This window comes from Leptodactylus fuscus, chromosome 8, assembly GCF_031893055.1.
Source record: "Leptodactylus fuscus isolate aLepFus1 chromosome 8, aLepFus1.hap2, whole genome shotgun sequence".
Classification (NCBI taxonomy): Eukaryota; Metazoa; Chordata; class Amphibia; order Anura; family Leptodactylidae; genus Leptodactylus; species Leptodactylus fuscus.
Window position 1 is genome coordinate 43,729,385 of NC_134272.1, and position 23,468 is coordinate 43,752,852.

At 47.5% G+C, this 23,468-nt stretch overlaps 1 long non-coding RNA gene and 4 other non-coding genes across 5 annotated transcripts; all 5 read left to right on the plus strand.

Annotated features, from left to right (window-relative positions):
• Positions 1-6,139: 6,139 nt before the first annotated feature.
• Positions 6,140-9,878, plus strand: LOC142216512 (uncharacterized). Its single transcript, XR_012717349.1, has 8 exons — positions 6,140-6,196; positions 7,456-7,521; positions 8,675-8,723; positions 8,925-8,976; positions 9,176-9,226; positions 9,418-9,469; positions 9,660-9,711; positions 9,787-9,878. It is a non-coding gene; the product is annotated as an uncharacterized LOC142216512 (long non-coding RNA).
• LOC142217781 (small nucleolar SNORD12/SNORD106) lies at positions 8,771-8,862 on the plus strand. The gene has a single exon (XR_012717424.1). It is a non-coding gene; the product is annotated as a small nucleolar SNORD12/SNORD106 (small nucleolar RNA).
• Positions 9,018-9,107, plus strand: LOC142217780 (small nucleolar SNORD12/SNORD106). Its single transcript, XR_012717423.1, has one exon. It is a non-coding gene; the product is annotated as a small nucleolar SNORD12/SNORD106 (small nucleolar RNA).
• LOC142217779 (small nucleolar SNORD12/SNORD106) lies at positions 9,268-9,357 on the plus strand. Its single transcript, XR_012717422.1, has one exon. It is a non-coding gene; the product is annotated as a small nucleolar SNORD12/SNORD106 (small nucleolar RNA).
• On the plus strand, positions 9,511-9,596 carry LOC142217782 (small nucleolar SNORD12/SNORD106). The gene has a single exon (XR_012717425.1). It is a non-coding gene; the product is annotated as a small nucleolar SNORD12/SNORD106 (small nucleolar RNA).
• Positions 9,879-23,468: the final 13,590 nt, after the last annotated feature.

Below are 23,468 nucleotides of genomic sequence, written 5' to 3' on the forward strand. Positions count from 1 at the left end.
CGTATTGCGTTGACTGTACTGAAACACAGCTTTTATGCAATGTGTAATTGCACCGTTCTTACTTAACAGTGAAAGCTGTCAAAAACCAGAAACAAAATGCTACAGTCGCACACCGTCTCATCCTACTACATTGGGCAGAATATTAAATGGTACTATTGTGAAGTACTTTTGTCCTGTATAAAATAAGCATAAGGCTCTGTGAATGGAAAAATAAAAAAAAATATTGCACAAGAAAGGAAAAAAAAAAACCTCAAAAAATAAAAATGGTTGCGGTGGGAAGGAGTTCAAACCCCTAACATGTTTGAATTGCTCCATGCAGGTCCCTTAAAGGAGTTGATCCACAAAATAAACCCAGCAGGTCCTTTCTCCTGCTCCACATTCAGCCTGAGCACAGTCAGGCTGAATGTGGATGGTACTAGTGATGGTCTGTTTACCTTTCTCTTCAGTGGGAATACTGGAGATAGCTGAAGTACAGCACTCATCTATCTGTGACCCTCCCATTGAAGTGAATGGGAATGCTGACCATTACCAGTTCCATCCAAATTGAGCCTGGCTGTGGTCAGGTTGAATGTGGGCGAGAGAAAGGTTCTACTGAGTTTACTCCTTGGTACATCTCCTTTAACAATGAATCACTCATAGAATTATTGTGGCAAGATCCCCAGTTTTGGACGTACTCATACAACCATGAAGACTGGTCAGCGATTGATATACGAGAAGTCGTTGGCTCCTGCTTGGTGTGAGGGCCTGGGTTAGGTGTGCCTGGACCCATAATGTGAGGTCCTGCAATCTGTTGTGTTCACATAACTTTGATTGAAATATGTAAATGATAGAACCCAAGTGTCACAACATATTACCAAACATGGTGTTTATATGTTCAGTTATGTCTATATGGGTGGAGATTTTATACGTGCAATAAAACCAGGGTCTAAGTTTGATGTTGTACACCCAGAGGTAAGGAGTAGGAACAGAATACGGCCTAAAAGGCTGCAGTGGAGCTGCAGACTGTGAAATAAAGCCTGCCTCCTCACTGTAGTGATGTGCCCATGTAACTGTCTAAACAAAGGCCCAATGGAAAGCCTATAGGAAGGGACCATAGGGAGGCCATCACCGGTGCAGGAAAACAGTAAGTAGAAGAGTAGCCTAGCTGGGAGTGAATCTGTGAACTAATCTTTTAGCAGTCCATTCCAGGGGCCATCTGCATTGCAACTGAAGTGAAAAAAACTGATGAAAAATGCAGGATAGGACCCTAGAAGAGAAGACAGGCCACATGGAGGAGAGGAAGAGTTAAGCAGAAAACTTCATACATGTAATGCTACAGAGAGATCCAGGACCGATGGAGGTTCACGGTTCACATCAGAGCGTGCCTCTAAACTTCAGAAAAAAAAAACAATGTTCCCCATGAAGGCTTAAGAAACGTTTCCCTACAGAGTATGATCCAGACAGAAGTGGATTTGTTGCTGTGCTGGCTGAAGCAGAAGAGGACAACATTTGGTTTCTGGTAGGCCTTGATTTTGTGGATTACACACTGAGTAGGTTATTCCTTCTGGGTTTTATCTTACAAAATTTCTCAGCACCCTATATCTCAAGGAAACACCCAATCTCAATCGTCTATAATGGTGTTCATGGAGATTAGAAGAAAACATGTCTTTATAATGTCCTAATCCAGACATTCCCTTTAAATGTGTGGTAGGACTAGAACAGGAATACACTTAGAAATGGTCCACTGACTAGGGTCCGCCATCAGGTGAATGTCCAAGCTGAACATGTCCAGTATATACCGTATTTCTCCGACAATAGACTACATCTGATTTTAAGACACACCCCTGGTTTAGATAAGAAAATCTAGAAAAAAATATTTTTCATTAGGGGTCAATGTCACTAACTAGTAAGGGGACATTGGGGAGCTTTATACTGTTTGTGGGAGGAGTATTAAGGAGCATTATACTGTGTAGGGGGGCATTAACGTTAGATTATACTGTGTGGGGAGCAATAGTATGAGATAATACTATGGGGGGACACTAATGTAAATTATACTTTGTGGGGACACTAATGTGATATACAGTGTGCAGGGCACTAACATTAAATATACTCTGATTGAGGTACTAATGTGGCATTATACTGTGGTAGGGGTACTAATGTGGCATTAGACTGTGTGTGGGAGACTAAGGAACATTATACTGCGCAGGAGAGCCCCCAAAGTATAATGCCCCAATGGTAGCCCCCACATGTTATAATGAACTACTGGTGTCCGCCTCCCCCATACAGGATTTCCCTTACTAGCTCCGCACAGTATAATGCTCCTAAGTGCCCCCTGACCATTGTCCCCTAAGCCTTCATACTTTACAATAGTAGTAGCAGGGATGGGTAATCGTCCCTACTGCTTGCACAGAAGCTTTCCAGGCAGAGGGGATGGTTGCTTATACCTGCTGTCAATGTTATAAGGCTAGGGACATAGTCATAATGAGAGCCTGGAGCCAAGGGTCCAATATCTGGCTATCATTGTTCACCGGTTGAGTATCCGTGATCTATAGGGGAGCTACTTGCCAAAAGGTGGTGCTACAGCAAATTTAACTTTTACCCTCAAGCTTATTTGCATATTCCATTCCCAGAATTCCTAGTAGAGCCTGCATGTTCTGTCTCTACACACCGCATGGAAGCCTGCAAATTAAGCATCTTATTTATAATTTTGTGTATGTGTATTTTAATATATGTATTCATTGCAATAAAAATTATTTATATTTTTTCTTATGTTATGTTGAGTGCTTTAATTACCAAATTTGTTGTGTTTTTGTTTTGGTGCTAAGCTTAAAGGGGTTGGCCACCTTCAGACCAATATTGACAAACAAATGTACAATAAAAAGTTGTACAATTTTCCAATATACTTTCTGTATCAATTCCTCACGGTTTTCTAGATTTCGGCTTGCTGTCATTCATTCTGTTACTTCTAGAGGATAAAGCTCTGACCATGGTCATGTGATTTACAGTCCATGGTCATGTGATGAGCACACAGGTGCACAGCTGATTACCAGGCTGATGTCTGATTACTGGGCTGTGACTGTAACGAGCAGCACCTGTGTCCTCATCACATGACCATGGACTGTAAATCACATGACCATGGTCAGAGCTTTATCCTCTAGAAGTAACAGAATGAATGACAGCAAGCCGAAATCTAGAAAACCGTGAGGAATTGATACAGAAAGTATATTGGAAAATTGTATATCTTTTTATTGTACATTTGTTTGTCAATATTGGTCTGGAGGTGGCCAACCCCTTTAAGGTAATAGCACGCTCATGGAGGGGTCATTTTTGATATACATGGGGAATCTCACATCCTGGTTTATTGTAAGTTAACCTGTCCCCATTCATGCAATGTTTCTGATTTTCATAGTTACTAATATAATTGTACTTCAAAACTTATTTTTAAACTTTCTTATTACACAATTCTTTTGGTCATAAAAAAAGTGCATTTATCTTACAATCATGTACTGTAACTAGTGCAGTAAGCGCAACGTTTATGTTTTTGTACTGTGCGATAACTACTGTAGGCCTACATGAGTTTGTCCAAAATTAATGAATACAAAGCAGTGGCTTATTCAGAGGGGTCTGGTTGCCCACTGCACTTCATAAAAAGTTCAAACACCTGGCTAGCATAAAAAAATTCCATTGAAAATATTGTTTGGTTACTTTACACTATAAAAAAGTTCAATACCACCCGGTTTTCGACCCCCCTTAAAATTTTCTGCCTACGCCCCTGCAAAATATAATTATGTAACCATATTTTATAATAACTTTAATACATTGAAATAAGTATAATACCTTGCATGTTTGAAAATTGCAGATGCTCTTGGATATCGTCATTAGGGCTCATTCACATCTGCGCCCGGTCTCCGTTCTGCAGGTTTCCATTTCCTGCACAAAACTGAGCAGGAGACGGAAACCTGCAGGACTCTTTCATACCCTTCATTTGAATGAGTTTGAAAGATGTCCGGCCGTGAGCACCGGTGAGCGTTTTATGCTCTCCGCCGCGAAACCGATTTTTTTAAATTGGACACAGAGTCAGACATGCAGTACTCTGTGTCCGGTTTAAAAAAAAAAAACGTTTCGTGGCGGAGGGCATAAAACGCAAGTGCACATGAGTACAGTGAGTTCGCAAGTCATCCATACAGACATTTTCAAATGAAGAAATATCGTAAGGACAGCATTATCTTTTCCTTTTCTCACTTGTAACTCCATGAGCGACTTTTCTATGCTTTGTTAAATTGCTAGCAGTTGAAAACTTTTTTCACAGATGTTACAAAACTTTAGTTTTTTGCTTGCCATGATATATAGCGTTAGATATGCAAAAATGAAAGTGGAAACGAAAAAATAAAAACCAAACCACATGCAATGACAAGCCAATCACAGAGCAGGGACGCCATGGATCATTCCTGGGGCTAATGCTTTGTGGCACCAAGAGCAGTGGCGTTACTACCGGGGTAGCGGCTGCCACATTAGGACATTAGGGGCCCAGCGACAGCCGCTACCCCTGCTTTTTTTTTTCTTTTTTTAATAGGCCGTTACTAGCTGGAGTTACTCCAGGCGGTGACGGGCCCTATTTACTTTCCGATCCTAGCAGGGGCCGAGATTGGTAAGTGATACCGCGGGCCCCACAAGCACTATCATAATACTCTGCGGTCTTTGAAGACCCCCAAGTATAATGATCGGAGGCTCCGGAAAGGTAAAGGAACATAATAACTCACCTTTCCACACTCCGGGCAGGCTTCGGGCCTAGTTGTGCGACGTTCCTGATGTCACATGACCAGGCCCTGCGTCCTGGGTCACGTGACGTGAGTACATCATTAAAGAGGGCCGAAACCACCGAAGATAGATAAGTCATAGTGTTTTTTTTGTTTGTATCCCCCCTGGTCTCCAATTATTATACTCTGGGGTCTGAAAAGATACTGTGTGCAAGGGCCACTATGGGGCATAATACTGTGTGCAGGGGCCACTATGGGGCATACTACTATGTGCAGGGGCCACTATGGGGGATAATACTATGTGCAGTGGCCACTATGGGGGGATAATACTGTGTGCAGGGGCCACTATGGGACATAATACTGTGTGCAGGGGCCACTATGGTATATAATACTGTGTGCAGGGGCCACTATGGGACATAATACTGTGTGCAGGGGCCACTATGGTATATAATACTGTGTGCAGGGGCCACTATGGGACATAATACTGTGTGCAGGGGCCACTAAGGGGGATAATACTGTGTGCAGGGGCCACTATGGGGGATAATACTGTGTGCAGGGGCCACTAAGGGGGATAATACTGTGTGCAGGGGCCACTATGGGGGATAATACTGTGTGCAGGGGCCACTATGGTATATATTACTGTGTGCAGGGGCCACTATGGTATATAATACTGTGTGCAGGGGCCACTATGGGACATAATACTGTGTGCAGGGGCCACTATGGTATATAATACTGTGTGCAGGGGCCACTATGGGACATAATACTGTGTGCAGGGGCCACTATGGGACATAATACTGTGTGCAGGGGCCACTATGGGACATAATAGAGCGCGCAGGAATGCGGCGGAGGGTTCAGTCGGTGGAGGTCTTTGGTGTCGGTCAGGAAGAGGGGGAGCATGTCAAAAGTTTGCCACGGGGCCCTGCTACTCCTAGTTACGCCACTGGCCCAGATGTCAGGAAGGGGTTAAAGAGTAATTTTCTTTGGATCCTCTCCTGATCTTGCTGGATTTCTTTTGGACTCTTTTGATTTCTATAGTGTGAATAGGCCCAGACTGCACAACCTCACACACAAGTACCAGTGTGCTGCACCTTTGATCACTTTAGCACCAGCTTATTTATATTTGGCGGCGCGCTCGCCCTTGCACATGCGCAGTGGCAGTACATCTAGATGACCTCCCGACAGCTCCTAGTTACTATTACGTGCAGTAACGGCCAAGTCACGTGGCATGAGAGAGGGGAGGAGATAGCTGAGTGGTAGAGTGACGTGTGGGGCGGGGCACGGAGCACTACTGTTCTGCGTTAGACTAGGGGCGGGCTGTGGTGCGCGTCAGAGCAGACGTCACGTGGGGCGCGGTTAGGTCCTTGGTAAAAGGCCGTGCCGGGCCTCGGCCAGCCTCTTTGTGCGGTGACTTGTGGAGTATGGCGGTGTGCGCTCTGCAGCTCGGCACGGCCCTCACGCAGGTAAGTGTGCCGGGGTGTGCGCTCGGGTTCTATGTTCGCTGTTTTCAGTGCAGCACGGTGCCATAGATTTAGTCAGATACTGATAGAGCCTCACATACGGTTACCGGACCGTCTCTGTGCAGGGCCGGTGCTGTATCACCGGTGCAGGCCCTTAGAGCACTCGGTGGTCAGACCCTGACGGGGCTATCCCTGCTGCAGCTGTTGTGGCGATAAAACTCCATATGCTGCGACCGCTGTATAACTGGGCTGGGGCTCAATGAGTAGTTGTACTGAGCTCTGCAGGGAGTCTGCGCGGCCTCATCGGATAGGTCACGTGACTGAGTCCGCACGGGAGGCTGAGACATTAGACTGGGACCTTAGCAAGTTCTACAATGCAGTGGTTAGCAGGGAAGAGAAGGTGCAGGGACTTGTTAGTTCGTGGGGGCCCTGCAAAGAATTTAGTAAGATAAAGACCTCGCTGGTAGAAGTGGAAACTTGTAGTGACTAGAAGCAACAACCTTAAAACTGTCTGACGATGGGGGGGGGGGGGGGGGGCTTTTCCTTTGGGGTAGTCACACTGGCAGGGTTATTTCCAAACTAAGCTTATGAAAACCAGGTATTTACAGCCGTCCTCTGAAGGCACAGAAGCTAGTTTTTCCAGTGTGGTCCTATTTGTACATTACACATGGTTTCTTAGCATTGCACACATCGTTTAAGTCCCTGCATTGTCTACGTTCTACTAGTGAGCTCTCATTGGCATATTCCTTACCCAGAATGGAGTGGGCATGCTGTACATCCAGTAGGTGGCACTCTCTCATGTAACTGTTCATTGCTGTTTGCTGCACCATGTGTTGTATCCACTTCATATGTTAGTGTTGCATATATAGGAGAGGCTGTTACTACAGCAGTGCAACACCCAAAACTGTTGAGGCGCCAGTGTTGGCATCTGATCTTGTAGATTCTGCCTATTGGCTGAACCAAGGCAGTGCTGCTTACTGGATACAGGACATGCCTGGTTTAAGCCACTGGGTCTTGCCTCCCCCATTCCTCTGCAAAGCTAAACGGCCTAAGATGGACTATAAAGAAACTGGTTGTGAATAGCCTCATTCATATGAAGGCCATCACTTTGTTCATGTGGCTAGAGCTTTATACAGTGTCCTGAAAGTCTTGTATCTCCACAACTCCCTCAACTGTGGTTACATTATATTGGTATCTTTGGGTTGTAGTATTGGCTGCTGTTTTTTTAGAATTATGGTGACATGTCTAATTTATTTTTATAGGGAAGAATGAAGAACAGATCATGTGATCTGTGGAGGTTCCTGTCCTGTAGACCAGTCTGAATGGAGGTAAGGGATTAAGACTAGTATGCAATTATATTTTGTTGTTGCCCTACAGTGGCCACTCCTGGTATGGGAGACTGACAACGTCAGATTGCCCTGGTGACATCTGATACTATTGGGCTAGTCTTGCCTGATGTCATCAAACATAGCCTCAGTACTGTTATGTAGCAGTTTTCTGGTTTGTGCTACAGTCACATCTTTTTGTAACATACATGAACTGCCCAAGGGACTCGATTTGCTATATTGGAGGTCAATCAGTTGTGCAGGACACACCCAGATGTGAATGTAGTCTTAGGCATTTAAGGGGCTTTTTTTTTTTTTTCCTGGGATTGGTCTGTTTCATTCAGCGTATACACTCTTGGAATACGGGGAAAAATCTGCAATTTTGTGAATTTTCCAGATGACTATATAAGGCCTGGTTCACAACTCCATTCAGTATTCTGTTTGAGGAGTCCCCTGAACGGCATGCCAAATGCGTTGACAAGCAGTGAGCCTATGATGGCACATGGACCCCCTACTTTTCTCTGCATGATTTGTGTAGAAAACCTATGGACTCCAGTAAGTCTATAGGGTCCGTGTGCTTTCATAAGCTCACTGCTTGTCATTGTGTTTGGGAAGGGCGGGGGCTGGTCCTCAAGCAGACTCTCCAATGGAATACCGAACACAGATGTGAACCAGGAATACAAGGACATAACCTTATTTTTGAAAATAATTTGTCATGCTGCAGTCACACAAAACTAGAGGAAGAACATCAAATTTACCTTCCTGTTACACCTTCACCAGGTACTGCACCAGCATGTGGCCTGACTCTCCGGACTTGTTTTCTCTAGAGGCAAGCTTTGTAATTTTTAGTGATAACTAAACAGTATTGAGAATTTAGAAGTTTGCCATAAAGGCTATATGTATCATATCACTGTATAGATTGTGACATGGTGATTCAAAGGCTTTACGGAAATTCTTTTCCTCCTGTCCTTCAATCCCATATAAAAAGTAGGTTCTATTCTGCTAGTGCAGATGTCTGAGCAGGGTCAGGGCATGTCTTAAGAATCTAGTTGTAAAGACTTTACTTTCCTCATAGCTTAGATTGGACTGCAGTAGACACTTACTGTATTTTGAAGATATAAATTGGTACTAACTCTTGTTTCTGGTTTATTTGCAGTGATGGCGTCTTGTTTGGCAGGAGAGCTCCATGTGCTGGAAATGAGCAGGTAATGCAGGATGTGGCTTACGACACTCAGCAAACTCTCTAAATTCGAATCATGTGTATGATGACAGAACTTTTTTCCCCATCAGATCGACCCTGGTGACTTGTGCTACTAACTAGCCAGTTTTGCCTGATTCATAGCCTCACTTTCCCCAGTGTATTGGTGTTAGGAATTGCTGTACTCATTGACTTTTTTTTTTGACAGGTAGTGATGGCTTGTCTGCAGAAAGTGGGATCTACTAGCTATACATGAGCAGGTGAGTACTGGATATTGCTATGCTAGGGCAGTTCAGTTTCATCCTGTGAATATGATGACAATTTTTTTCCCCATCAGATCGACCCTGATGACTTTTGCTACTAACTAGCCAGTTTTGTCTGATACATGGCCGCCCTTTCCCCAGTGTATTGGTGTTGGGAATTGCTGTACTCATTGACTTTTTTTTTGTTTTTTGACAGGTAGTGATGGCTTGTCTGCAAAAGTGGGATCTACTAGCTATCCATGAGCAGGTGAGTTCTGGATATTGCTATGCTAGGGCAGTTCAGTTTCAGCCTGTGAATATGATGACAATTTTTTTCCCCATCAGATCGACCCTGATGACTTTTGCTACTAACTAGCCAGTTTTGTCTGATACATAGCCTCCCTTTCCCCAGTGTATTGGTGTTCGGTATTGTCGCACTCACTGACTTTTATTTGGCAGGTGATGAATGGAGTCTGCAGAATGTGGGATCTGCTTGCTGATACATGAGCAGGTGAGTGCTGGATATTACTATGCTAGGGTAGTTCTACTTAGTCCAGTGAATGTGATGACAAACTTTTTTCCCCATCAGAGCGACCATGCTGACTGTTTTTTCTAGCCAGTGTTGTCTGATCACTAGCCAAGGGATAGGTGTGTGCACATTGTGGGTGTCATGTGGTAGTAATCAATGTCTTGTTCTACAGGTCTGATGGACTTCGCTCCAGAAGTGGTACTAGACGAAGCAATCGTTTCACGGTAGGTGGTGGTTAAAATGCAGTGGGGGTGTAACTCCTGTCGGAGGTCAGACTCAAAATTGTTGTTTTTTCACAGATTTTGTGATCAGACTTTGTGATATACCAACCAACTCTGAGATGTGTGCACCAAGTGAAGATGGAGAGAAGTTTAAGGTTCAGTGAAGTAATCCTCACCTGAAGCCCTGTGACTGACCTGATGGGGAGAAGGTGTTCTTGAAGTGGTGTGGTCTTGTTACTTATGAAATAAACAGTTGTCTATGCCAAATACTGTCCTTTGAGGTTTTTTTCCTCTTTAAACACCCATATTTTGGTTGTTGGATGAATATTTCCCTCTTCCAGTACATGGAGCAGTAGGGGCTATACATCTCTGCCTGCTGTAATGCTAGGGAAGGAATCCATGCAAAGCAATTTATAAAATGCTTACAGCTCAGGCTGCATATGACAAGTGGAGAACTACAGAAGTGTCATCTGCCTCATGGTATATTCTGTTTGAAAACAATGGGAAACTGTTTCCAAGCAACTTTAGTGAGAATTTACATACCTGAAAAATTGACACGTTAAAAACCTGAAAGTGGAATTGGTGTGGCTACTGTATTGAACTGTCTGTATAATTTGAACAAACCAGATTGCTGGCTATTCTATTACTAATCCACTGATCATGACATAGTTGGTGGTAAGGAAAGCTGCTTCAGGTTGAAAGTCAATCCAGTATGAACACCAAAAAACCTACAGAAGGTGGTGAATCCTCTAATACGGGGACCCCCAACTGCTCGTTTGCGGGGCGCATGTTGCACTGGTCTGTGTACTGGTGGCGAGGAGTCAGCAGCTGCCGTGGAGCCGGGAAGTGCATGGAGTTGAGCCAGGAGCCGGCTCCTCAACACTGATGCCTAGTTGTTGCTCATCGGAATAAGGTGACCCTGTGACCTGTAATGTAGCTGTAGTGGAGTTAATAGCAGCATTAGGGTGCATTCACACTACGGAACGCCAGCGTGTATCAGAGCCGTACACGCCGGCGTTACAGCAGGGCTGCCGGACACTTCCCATTCATTTCTATGGGAGCCGGCATGCAAGCGCTCCCCATAGAAATGAATGGAAAAAAGCAGTCCATTCATTTCTATGGGGAGCGCTCGCATGCCGGCTCCCATAGAAATGAATGGGAAGTGTCCGGCAGCCCTGCTGTAACGCCGGCGTGTACGGCTCTGATACACGCTGGCGTTCCGTAGTGTGAATGCACCCTTAGGAGTGATATGTCATCCGTAGCAATCTTCATAACCTGCAGTGTCAGTCATCAGTAACCTACACCCCCATGCTTAACCCTGCCCCCATCCACACCCTTTCTTGCCCCCACCAGGCCATAGAAAAACTGTCTTGCTGAAACTGGTCCCTGGTGGGAAAAGGTTGGGGACCACTGGTCTAACAAATTTCCTGCTCTGCCACACTACATGCCAGTTTGTAAAGAAAATGGGTAAATCCTACAAATATAACTCACCATAACTATACCATAGGAGCCATACACAATATAATTTTAAAAATAGTAGTTAAACGTTAACCCAGAGGTAGGGAACGTACGGCTCTCCAGCTGTTGCAAAACTACAACTCCCAGCATACATACTTGCTCTGCTGTTCTTGGAACTCCCATGGAAGTGAATGGAGCATGATGGGAGTTGTAGTTTCACAGCAGCTGGAGAGCTGAAGGTTCCCTACCCCTGCGTTAACCCTTAATGACCTTGGACATACTATTACATCCTTGGTACCAGGTTGTTACTACACCCAAGGCCACCCAACTGCTCACTATCTGAGTTAGACAGCTAAAATCCTTTTCCAAAACTTCTAGTGGGAGCTAGAATATGATCACGGTGTCTAAGGGATTCTGCCATGTTGCCACCCCCAACAGCAAGATTGGGAAGGGGGGGGGGTGGGTGCAGATCTATAATGTGCAGCCTGGGGTCTGGCCCTTGTTACTCTGAGCCTCTAAGGGACCAGAAAAGTGGAATCTCCTAGGGACTGACCCCATTTTGAAAAGTTCACTGCTCAAAGAATTTATCATGGGGTGTCGTGAGCATTAGTATTCCAGATGTGAATGCACAGCAGTTGGTGAAAAATGAATATGTAGATTAAGAACACAATTCCCTACTATATCTCCAGTAGCTCCTATGATCGGGGGGTTATTCTGGGGGTCACCTCTGCTGTCTTCCCTTGTAAGCTCTGGTTTGTACCCTGATATACGCTTACAGAGCTTGTAAATTCCTTTCCTGCCACAGCCTGTCATATTTAATACAGGTAGTCCTCGACTTACAACAGTGATCCGTTCTTACACGTAGAAATGGATCAATGTGATTTAGTGTGCAGCGGCTCGGAACCGAGGAAGACTGTACCATGTACAGTACAGTCTTCCTTGGTTTTGAGCTGCTGCACACTAAATCATGTACAGGGAGAACTGGCAGCTTGCGTTTAAGCGGGAGCTTACTTTTTCTCATAGGAATGCATTGGCCAGTGTACAGCATTCGGCCAATCAAGTTAGAGGCGGAGTCTAATATTGGACCACAATGGAGACTGCTGTGGTCCGATCTTAGACTCCGGCTTCTCACAGACGAGCCTCTGGCAGAACCAGCGTTGATTGGCCGAATGCTGTTCACTGTCCAATCAACGCTGGTCAATTCATTCCTATAAGAAAAAGTAAGCTCCCTTGTAACAAAACAGCACCGCCCCTGCTACCTCTTGTCACCCCCTCTACCTCATAGATTGTAAGCTCTTGCAAGCAGGGCCCTCAGTCCCATTGTGTGAAATGACTTTCCCCCTACGCCCAACAGCAGCACATCTGGGGTATTCCTGCCCCTATGAGCTGTTAGGACAGGTGGAATTTTTAATTACCTAACAGCTTTGACCCCTATAAGAGGCCGGAAGACCAACTCCCTCTTGTGTTTTTTTTCTGTCCTGTGGGACAGGACAGGTGGTCAGGGGGAGCAGGGGTTCTGACCTCCCATAGGGGTCTGCTTCTCTCCCCCCTCTTACCTGACAGCCGAAGACTTTTTCTTGCTCCTTTTTTCTTTTGCTGCAGTTACTTCGTCTCCCCCTGCCGGGGGAGCTCTCGGTCTCAAACGCGCGCTTGGCAGCATCTGCTGCGCTGCCGGCATGCGTAGTAGCGCAAGGCGCGCGGCGGCCGGGGAAAGGACCCCTAGAGACGAGTGTTTGCCGGGGAAGTTCGGGGGGGCCCTCCCCCTCGGGTCCTGCAGCCTGGAAATCTAAGGGGGGCCCCCCATTAGCCTCAGGGAGTATTCCCACCATGGGGGCAGGTTTGTTAGTACTGTTGTTTCTCTCTTCTCCCACAGAATGTCTTCCTCCTCCGCCATTCCTCCACAGAGGAAAGCAGTCTCAAAGAGAAAGCACCTTGCGTGTGCCACCTGCAGAATCCCTCTTCCAGACGACTCCCAGTACCGGTTTTGCCAGGGATGTAGAGCTCCCTCCTCTGAGGCGACCCCCATGCGTGAGATGGTATCCTGGGTGAAGGGATTTGTCCAGGATTCCATGAAAAGGATGGAAACCTCCGTCCCACCTGGCCAAGAGACCGCGTCTGGAGTGTGAATTGTCCCTCCCACCCTTGGAGAACCTGCGCCTCAGAGTTGTGGAGTCGTCGTCGGATTCTGAGGAGGAGAAGGAGATCTTCCCTATGGAGAAGATGTCAAAGTTGTTCAGAGCACTCAGGATCAGAGACCGGGAGGGTGGAGAAGGCTCAAGCCGCAGGTCTCGTACCTTCAAGCCTTCCTCAGAGATGCTCCACCTGATGGAAGGGGAATGGAGACGCCCAGAAAAACCCTTTGCCCCATCTAGGCGTTTTAAAACCCTATTCCCTGTCTCTGAAAGCCAGCTAAAAGCGTGGGGCTCTCCGCCTAAAGTGGATGTGGCTGTCGCCAAGTTATCAAGATGCACGGTCCTCCCGACTGAATACGGGTCAAGTCTGAGGGATCCTATGGATCGACAGGTGGAAGGATCCTTGAGGCGAGTGTATTCGGCCTCCTGCCCAGGCCTCTCTTGGCATTGTCGCCAATGTAGTAGCCACTGGCCTGCGGGCAGAGCTCTCGTCTCTGGCCAAAGACAATGACTCCGGAGTGGATCGGGACGACCTCCTAGCGGCGATGTCGGACATCATCTTGCTGGTAGACCAGTTAACAGTGGCCACCCATTTCCAGACCCGTCTGGCCGCCAGATCTATGGCGTTAGCTACCGCTGCTCGCCGGCCCCTGTGGCTGAAGCCCTGGAGAGCTGACCTCACATCTAAGAACAGCCTGTGTAGCCTCCCCTTTGAACCCGGCCGGCTGTTCGGGAAGGAGCTCGACCGCATTATGGAGGGATTGGCTGACTCCAAGGGCAAAAATCTACCTCAGCCCTTTGAAGGACAGAGCTCCTCCTTTCGGGGTCGGGGAGCCTCTAGAAGAGGAACCAGAGGCCAGCGGCGGTCTGGCAGAGGAAGAGGTCGGGGTTCCTCTCGTGGCCGTAAGAGAACCTCCTCCTAATTCTCCCACCTCTTCTTCTCTTCTTCCCCCTCGCTCCTGCAAGTCACCAACCGGATCTTCTCTTGGGCAGAATGGAACCTCTCCCTGCTGGCCGCAGTATACATCCAGGGCCGCCTGAACATCCTAGCGGATCAACTCAGCAGAGGCCGCCCGACCGCAGGCGAATAGTCCCTAGATCAGGACATCTTCCACTACCTGACCAGGAGGTGGGGTCTCCCCGAGGTGGATCTGATGGCCACCCAATACAACGTCAAAGTAGAAAGGTTTTGCTCCCTGTATCGGGAAGACAACCCTTTGGCGGTGGATGCCCTGTCAATACCATGGAGGTTCAAGCTGGCATACGTTTTCCCTCCCATTCTGAAGGTATTGACGAAACTCAGGCAGGACCAGACCTCGGCAATAGTGATCATGCCGTTCTGGCCAAAAAGGGCATGGTTCACCGACCTTATCCTTATGAGTCGGGGGAACTACTGGAGGCTTCCACCAGTCAGGAACCTGGTGTCACTGAACAGTCGGCCTTGCCTGGGCCTAGACAAATTCAACCTCACTGCCTGGAGGTTAACTGCACCATACGTGCAGACAGAGGATTGTCCCAGGGAGTTCTAAGTACCTTAGCCCATTCAAGAGCAGAGGCAACCAATCAGAGCTACCAGAGGATCGCCCGGATATTCCGAGATTGGTGTACAGGCAACCACCGCGATCCAGACAGAGATGTAGTCCTAGAGTTCTTACAGAACGGCTTGGAGAGAGGACTAGCACCTGCCACCCTTAAAGTCCAAGTGTCAGCTCTATCTGCTCTCCTGGAGACACGGTTATCACAAGATCCTCTCGTCAAACAGTTCCTTAGGGGGGCTGGCAGGCTCCGCCCTCAGGTACGGCCCCCTGTCCCAAGGTGGGACCTGGCCGCGGTTCTACAAGGGCTCTGTGCGCCCCCCTTCGAACCCTTATCTGAAGTGGACTGGAAGTTCCTGTCATTGAAAGTGACTTTCCTGCTGGCAATAACCTCCACTAAGAGAGTTGGTGATTTACAGGCCCTAGCAGCCTCTGAGCCCTTCATAACCTTCTTTCCAGACAGGGTGCAGCTGAGGTTCATCCCAGGATTCTTGCCAAAGGTACCCACACTTCAGAATACCAACCAGATGATTGCCTTGCTGGCTTTCTTTCCCTCGCCTGCTTCGGAGCAGGAGGAGAAATTACACACACTGGATCTGGTAAGAGCACTACGTATCTACCTAGACCGTACAGCACCGTTCCGAAGATCAGAGAATCTTCTGGTTAATGTGTTTGGCCACAATAGAGGCGCTAAAGCATCTAAGGCAACCCTGTCAAGATGGATCAGAGAGGCCATTAGCTGTTCCCTACAGGCCCAAGAGCTTCCTGTTCCAGAATTTTTACGAGCCCATGCCACCCGAGCAGTGGCGACATCTTGGGCAGAGACACGGTTCCTCTCCTTAGAGCAAATATGTGCAGCAGCCTCTTGGAGCTCACAGCTGACTTTTGCCAAACATTACAGACTGGACTGGCGTACGGCCGATGCTACAGCATTTGGGTACTCCGTCTTGGCATCAGCCTGCCAGGATGACCCGCCCTAGGGGAAACAATACTTGCTAAATCCCCAGTTGTGCTGCTGTTGGGCGTAGGGGGGAAGAAGGATTATGAATGATAATCTGTTTTCCCTTAGCCCAAACAGCAGCACAAGGCTCCCTCCCTAGGAGGTACTGTTGTACAGATTCTTTATGTGTGTGTACCACTTTGTAATTGTTCTTTATATGCTATACTTGATTCTAACACAAGAGGGAGTTGGTCTTCCGGCCTCTTATAGGGGTTAAAGCTGTTAGGTAATTAAAAATTCCACCTGTCCTAACAGCTCATAGGGGCAGGAATACCCCAGTTGTGCTGCTGTTTGCGCTAAGGGAAAACAGATTATCATTTATAATCCTTCTTTCTTTGTAATGTATCTTTATGTCCGTATTTGAACCCTACAAATTGTACAACGCTGCGGAATATGTTGGCGCTATATAAATAAAATTTATTATTATTATTAACAGCAAGCTGCCAGTTCTCTTCCGATGAGCCTGCTGCAGAGCCAGCGTTGATTAGCCGCAGGCTCGTCCTTGCTAGTCGGGAGTGCTGGCAGCTTTCTGTTACGAGGGAGCTTTACTTTTTAGCTCATCTCTAGTCGTAACCACGAAACGTCGTAACCCGAGGACTACCTGTGTGTGTATATCTCCCTATATTATAAAAATGAATTTCTGTCTGTCTGTGCTCTAATGCGAACCAAACGACTGGACCGATCTTCACCAAATTTGGTACAGAGACACTTCAGGTATCCGGGAAGGTTTAAGACGAGACTCCAACTCGCTCGGACGTACCGTTGCTGAGATACAGCATTCCAAACACAGTGCCCCCCTTTAGCCAATACAAACCTGCAAGACTTTCACTCATATTCCAACTGCAATACACATGGTCACTCCACATGCACAATACAACACTGATATCCAAACTGAGATACATGCATCAGAGGATTAGATACACAGATCAGCACACAGTATCACACGCCAGAGGATTAGATACACGGGTCTGCACACAGTCCCACACACCAGAGGATTAAATACACACTTCTGCACACAGTTCCACAAACTGAAGGATTAGATAAGTGCGTCTGCACACGGTTCCACATGCCGAAGGATTAGATACAGGCGTCTACACACAGTTCCACACTCCAGAGGATTAGATACGCGCGTCTACACACAGTACCACATGCCATAGGATTACATACGCGCGTCTGCACACAGTACCACATGCCGGGGGATTGGATACATGCGTCTACACACAATACCACACAGGGGAGGATTAGATACACGTGTCTTCACACAGTTGTACACGCCATAGGATTAGATACACGCGTCTGCACACAGTACCACATGCCGTAGGATTAGATACGTGCCTCTTCACACAATACCACACAGGGGAGGATTAGATACACGTGTCTTCACACAGTTGTACACGCCATAGGATTAGATACACGCGTCTGCACACAGTACCATATGCCGTAGGATTAGATACGCACTTCTTCACACAATACCACACAGGGGAGGATTAGATACACGTGTCTTCACACAGTTGTACATGCCATAGGATTAGATACACACGTCTGCACACAGTACCACATGCCGTAGGATTAGATACGCGCCTCTTCACACAATACCACACAGGGGAGGATTAGATACATGTGTCTTCACACAGTTGTACATGCCATAGGATTAGATACACGCGTCTGCACACAGTACCATATGCCGTAGGATTAGATACGCACCTCTTCACACAATACCACACAGGGGAGGATTAGATACACGTGTCTTCACACAGTTGTACATGCCATTGGATTAGATACACGCGTCTGCACACAGTACCATATGCCGTAGGATTAGATACGCGCCTCTTCACACTACCACACAGGGGAGGATTAGATACACGTGTCTTCACACAGTTGTACACGCCATAGGATTAGATACACAGATCAGCACACAGTATCACACGCCAGAGGATTAGATACACGGGTCTGCACACAGTCCCACACACCAGAGGATTAAATACGCACTTCTGCACACAGTTCCACACACTGAAGGATTTGATAAATGCGTCTGAACACGGTTCTACATGCCGAAGGATTAGATACAGGCGTCTACACACAGTTCCACACTCCAGAGGATTAGATATGCGCATCTGCACATATTTGTACACGCCATAGGATTAGATACACGCGTCTGCACAGAGTACCACAGGCCTTAGGATTAGATACATGCGTCTACACACAGTTCCACACTCCAGAGGATTAGATACGCGCGTCTGCACACAGTTGTACACGCCATAGGATTAGATACACGCGTCTGCACACAGTACCACATGCAGTAGGATTAGATACGCATGTCTACACATAGTTCCACACGCCGAAGGATTAGATACGCGCCTCTTCACACAATACCACACAGGGGAGGATTAGATATGTGTGTGTGCACACAGTACCACATGCCATAGGATTAGATACGCGCGTCTGCACACAGTACCACATGCCGGGGGATTGGATACGCGCGTCTACACACAGTACCACATGCCGGGGGATTGGATACACGCGTATACACACAGTTCCACACGCCGCAGGATTAGATACGCGCCTCTTCACACAATACCACACAGGGGAGGATTAGATACATGCCTCTGCACACAGTACCACATGCCATAGGATTAGATACGCGCGTCTGCACAAAGTACCACATGTCGGGGGATTGGATACGCACGTCTACACACAGTTCCACACACCGTAGGATTAGATACGCGCGTCTGCACACAGTACCACATGCCGGGGGATTGGATACACGCGTCTACACAGTTCCACACGCCGTAGGATTAGATACGCGCCTCTTCACACAATACCACACAGGGGAGGATTAGATACACGTGTCGTCACACAGTTGTACACGCCATAGGATTAGATACGCGCGTCTACACACAGTACCACATGCCGTAGAATTAGATAAACGGGTCTGCACACAGTCCCACACACCAGAGGATTAAATACGCACTTCTGCACACAGTTCCACACACTGAAGGATTTGATACGCGCGTCTGCACACGTTCCACATGCCAAAGGATTAGATACGCGCATCTACACATAGTTCCACAAGCCGAAGGATTAGATACGCGCCTCTTCACACAATATCACACAGGGGAGGATTAGATACGTGTGTGTGCACACAGTGCCACACTTTAGAGGATTAGATACATGCCTCTGCAAACAGTACCATAAGTCAGAGAATTAGATACGCGTCTCCGCACACAATACCACACGGGGGAGGATTAGATACGCGCATCTGCACACAGTACCATACGGGGGAGGATTAGATACACGCGTCTGCACACAGTACCACACGGGGGAGGATTAGATACGCGCGTCTGCACACAGTACCACACGGGGGAGGATTAGATACGCGCCTCTTCACACAATACCACACAGGGGAGGATTAGATACACGTGTTTTCACACAGTTGTACACGCCATAGGATTAGATACACACGTCTGCACACAGTACCACATGCGGTAGGATTAGATACTTGCATCTAAACACAGTACTACACGGGGAAGGATTAGATACAGCTTTACTCCAGGTATCCATAACAACTAATCACAGGTTTTTCACTGACATCCAAAATGAGATACACATAATCACATGACGCTTATGGACATACACACAAACCACATACAAAATACACCAATGCAAAATTGGACAATTCTTATGGGGCCACTACACAAACATAAAATGTAATATACCCGTGCGAAGCCGGGTCCTCCCTCTAGTGTATATATATATATATATATATGGATATATATAATTATTCAGTACTCTAGACTGCAATACACAAGCATATACGTGTCTAGCAGTCCATAGAGGAAGTCTATGCAGACGCATAAGTGGACATCCCGGCAGGATCGACCAGATCGTGGGGGCTCCTGGCAGCCTGGGATCACTGGCCAGACCCTGAGTTGCACATAATGGTTGGTTATGTAGATAAATTGTTTTCCCTTAGTCCCAACAGCGGCACAATATGGGGTATTTTCTGCCCCTGTGTGCTGGTAGGACAGGCAGAATTTTAATTGGCCAAGTTGAACACCTGTTTGATCCCTATAAGAGGGCACCAAACGCCTCCCCCTGCGTGTTAATACAAAGTAATATAGCCAAATAGCTTTACACATAAGTATATACATATACCCACGGTGCTCTCCTCCAATTACACTTAGGGAGGGATACTTGTGCCGCTGTTGGGCCTAAGGGAAAACAGGTTATCTACATAACCAACCATTCCCTGTCGTCCCACCAGCGGCACAATATGGGGAGATAGAAAGTAATCCCCTTAGGGTGGGTTTTGCCGCTCAACCGAGCTTAACACTGTAAGGCCAAAAGTAGAGGCCTCTGCCGCACGACTAGATAGCCTGTAGTGTTTCACAAAGGTGGAGTCTGAGCTCCATGCCGCAGCAGCGCAAATCTGTCCCAACTGCAAAGCGCATCTCAGCCCACGAGGTTGCCACTGACCTCGTGGAGTGCGCTCTTAGGAAGGCAGGTGGAAGCAGACCTTGGGAAAAAAATTAAATCTTAATGGCCTCTTTCACCCACCTAGATATAGTGGGTTTAGAAGCCCTCAGGCCTTTTAGCGTTCCTAAGAAATTTGTGAACAGGTTTTCTGCTCTTCTAAAAGAAGAGCGGGTGCACTCTATGTAAATTCTCAGGCATCTCGATAGGTCCAACGAGGGAAATTTAACCTCTTCCACCGTGGAGGGGGATGGATTAAAAACTGGTAATGTAACCAACTGGCATCTATTGGAGATGCCAGGCGGTACCTCAGTTGGACTCTATCCTCGAAGAAGATGGTATAAGGCTCTTCGGAAGAGAACGCCTGCAACTCACCCACCCAGATGTTATGGCCAGGAGGAAAGCCACTTTATAGGTGAGGAACTTTAGTTCTGTCTTCTAGCGGCTCAAATGGTTTTATACATAGTGCCGACAGGACCGTGCTGAGGTCCCACTTGTGGACGGGAGCAGTTACTGCTGGTCTCAACCTCCCAGCACCGTTCAAAAAGGTGCTTACTAAAAAGTATTGAGCTAATCGCTTCCCCAGATAGGCGGACAGGACGGCCACGTGTACCTTTAGGGTAGCGACCGAGAGCCCCCTGTCTAGGACTTCCTGTGAAGGAAGTCCAGGATCGCCTCCACTGGGGGATCTAAGGAGTCTACCTTGTGTTCCCGGCACCAGGAATTGAATATGTTACCAATCCTTCGGTAATTTTTATTAGTTGATTCCGCACGGGCACACGACAACGTCTTCAGGACGGCTCTTGAGAGTCCGCTATTCCTTAATAGGGACTGGTCAACTTCCATGCTGTTAAGTTGAATCTCCTCAGATCCTGGCAGGTCAGCTCTCCTTGAGTTACCAGGTCTGGGAGGGGGGGGGGGGAGCCTCCAGTAAACGCCTTGACTCATCCTCATGAGCTGGGCAAACCAAGTCCTTTTCGGCCAGAACGGGATTATGGCGATACCCGAGACCTGGTCCTGTCTTATCTTCAACAATACCTTGGGTATGATGGGAATTGGAGGGAAGATGTAAATCAGCATGAACCTCCAAGGAACGGACAGGGCATCCACTGCCAAGGGATTGACCTCCTGATAGAGGGAACAGAAGGTTTCCACCTCGGCGTTGAGTCGGGTCACCATGAGAACGACCTCTGAGAGACCCCATCTTTGGACGATCTGCTGGAACACTCCTGGATGAAGTGACCATTCTCTGGATACGGTAATACCCTGACTCAACTGATCCGCTACTATGTTCAGGGAGCCCTTGATGTGAACAGCGGATAGATGGGACAGGTTCTTCTGTGCCCATGCAAAGATTAGGTTCCTGGTTCTTAGAAGGGCCAGAGATCTGGTGCCGCCTTGCTTGTTTATTTATATCACTGTCATCATGTTGTCCGACCGGACTTTGACCGCCTTCCCCTTTAGGAGGGGTGCGAAGTGACACAAGGCAAGGTACACTGCCTGAAGTTCCTTCAGGTTGGAAGATCCTTCTGGATGTGTCCAGTATCTGTGTATAGTCTTGTCATTCAGGTGGTCTCCACATCCCCAGTGGGATGCATCTGTGGTCAGCAGGATCCACTCTGGTGGAACCATGGACATTCCGTCTTTCAGGTGTATCCACCATCTGAGGGAAAGATGGGTACTGGGAGAGAGGCAGATCTTCTTCTGCAGTCCCCGTGGAGACCTGTTTCAGGTGCTCAACACTTCCCTCTGGAGGGGATGCAAATGCCATAAAGCCCAAGGGACCGCCCAGGCCGAGGATGACATCAGGCCTAAAACCCTCATGGCGGTCCGGATGGTAAGATGCAGAGTTTTGAGGAGGAACCGGGCAGCCTCTATCTTCAGTTTCCTTGGGCTGGAAAGAAAGATCTGCATGTTCTGGGAATCCAGAATAAACGCGATGAATTTTCTTTGAGTGGCTGGCACTACCTCGGACTTCTCCCAGTTGACCACCCATCCTAACTTCTGCAGGAAGGATACGGCGATCTGAAGATGATGTTGAAGCACGGAAGTAGACTGCGTTTTTATGAGCCAGTCGTCCAAGTAAGGAACCACGAAAAGGCCTTCTAGTCTCAGAGCAGCGGCAACGGGGACGACCGTTTTGGTAAAAACGTATGGGGCTGATGAGATGCTGAAAGGGAGGGAGGTGAACTGAAAGTGCTCTCTGTGGTCAGATATCTGGGTGGCTATTCTTAGATATCTTCTGTGTGGAGGAAATATAGGCACGTGTAGGTAAGCATCCTTGAGATCCAGGTTTACCATTACCTCGTCCTGTTGAAGGAAGGCTGTCATGGAGTCTATGGTTTCCATTTGAAAGGGTCTTCTTTTTAGGAACCTGTTGAGAAACCTTAAGTCTATTACCATCCTCCAGTCCCCGGATGGTTTGGGGACGAGGAAGACTGGGGAACAGACACCATGGCTTCTTTCTTGAGAGGGTACCCTTTCCAGTGCCCCTTTTGACATATACTCCAGGACGGCTGCCTCTAGGATGTTCTGCTGGGCAGGAGGTAAGTTGCGGGTAGAAATAAAGCCGTCGTGGGGATAATGATTGAACTTCAGGGAGTAGCCCTGATTCAGCACCTGCAAAACCCAAGGGTCTTCTCTGTGTTGACTCCACACGGTGGCAAAGTGGGTAAGACGGCCTCCCACGGGATGTTCGGTCACAGAGAGCGGCACACCTTCAAAATGTTGACTTCTTTTTCGGCTCCTCTCTAGCGCGTCGACAGCCTGCACCTCTACAGCGGAATCTGGCTCGTCTCTGAGGTTGGGCTCTGGGAGAGGGTCCTCGACCCCTAATCGGGGGAGGTTTTCTATTCCTGGAGGCTTGAGGTAAGGATCTCCCTTTATCCTCCGCCAGACCCTCCATGAGGTCGTCCAGCCCGCGCCCAAAAACCTTGCCAGGTTGGAAAGGCAAACCATAGAACGCATATTTAGAGGGCAGATCCGCTCTCCACGGTCTGAGCCATAAGCGTCTTCTTGCGGCCGTTAGAGAATAGAGAGATACCGAGCACACTTATAGTGTAGATGGTCTATTATAAATATATAGATGAATTATCTGGTGTTTATGAAAAGAATAAAGTATGTGAGATTAGTAGCTTCACTACCAACGAAATTTTTAGATTA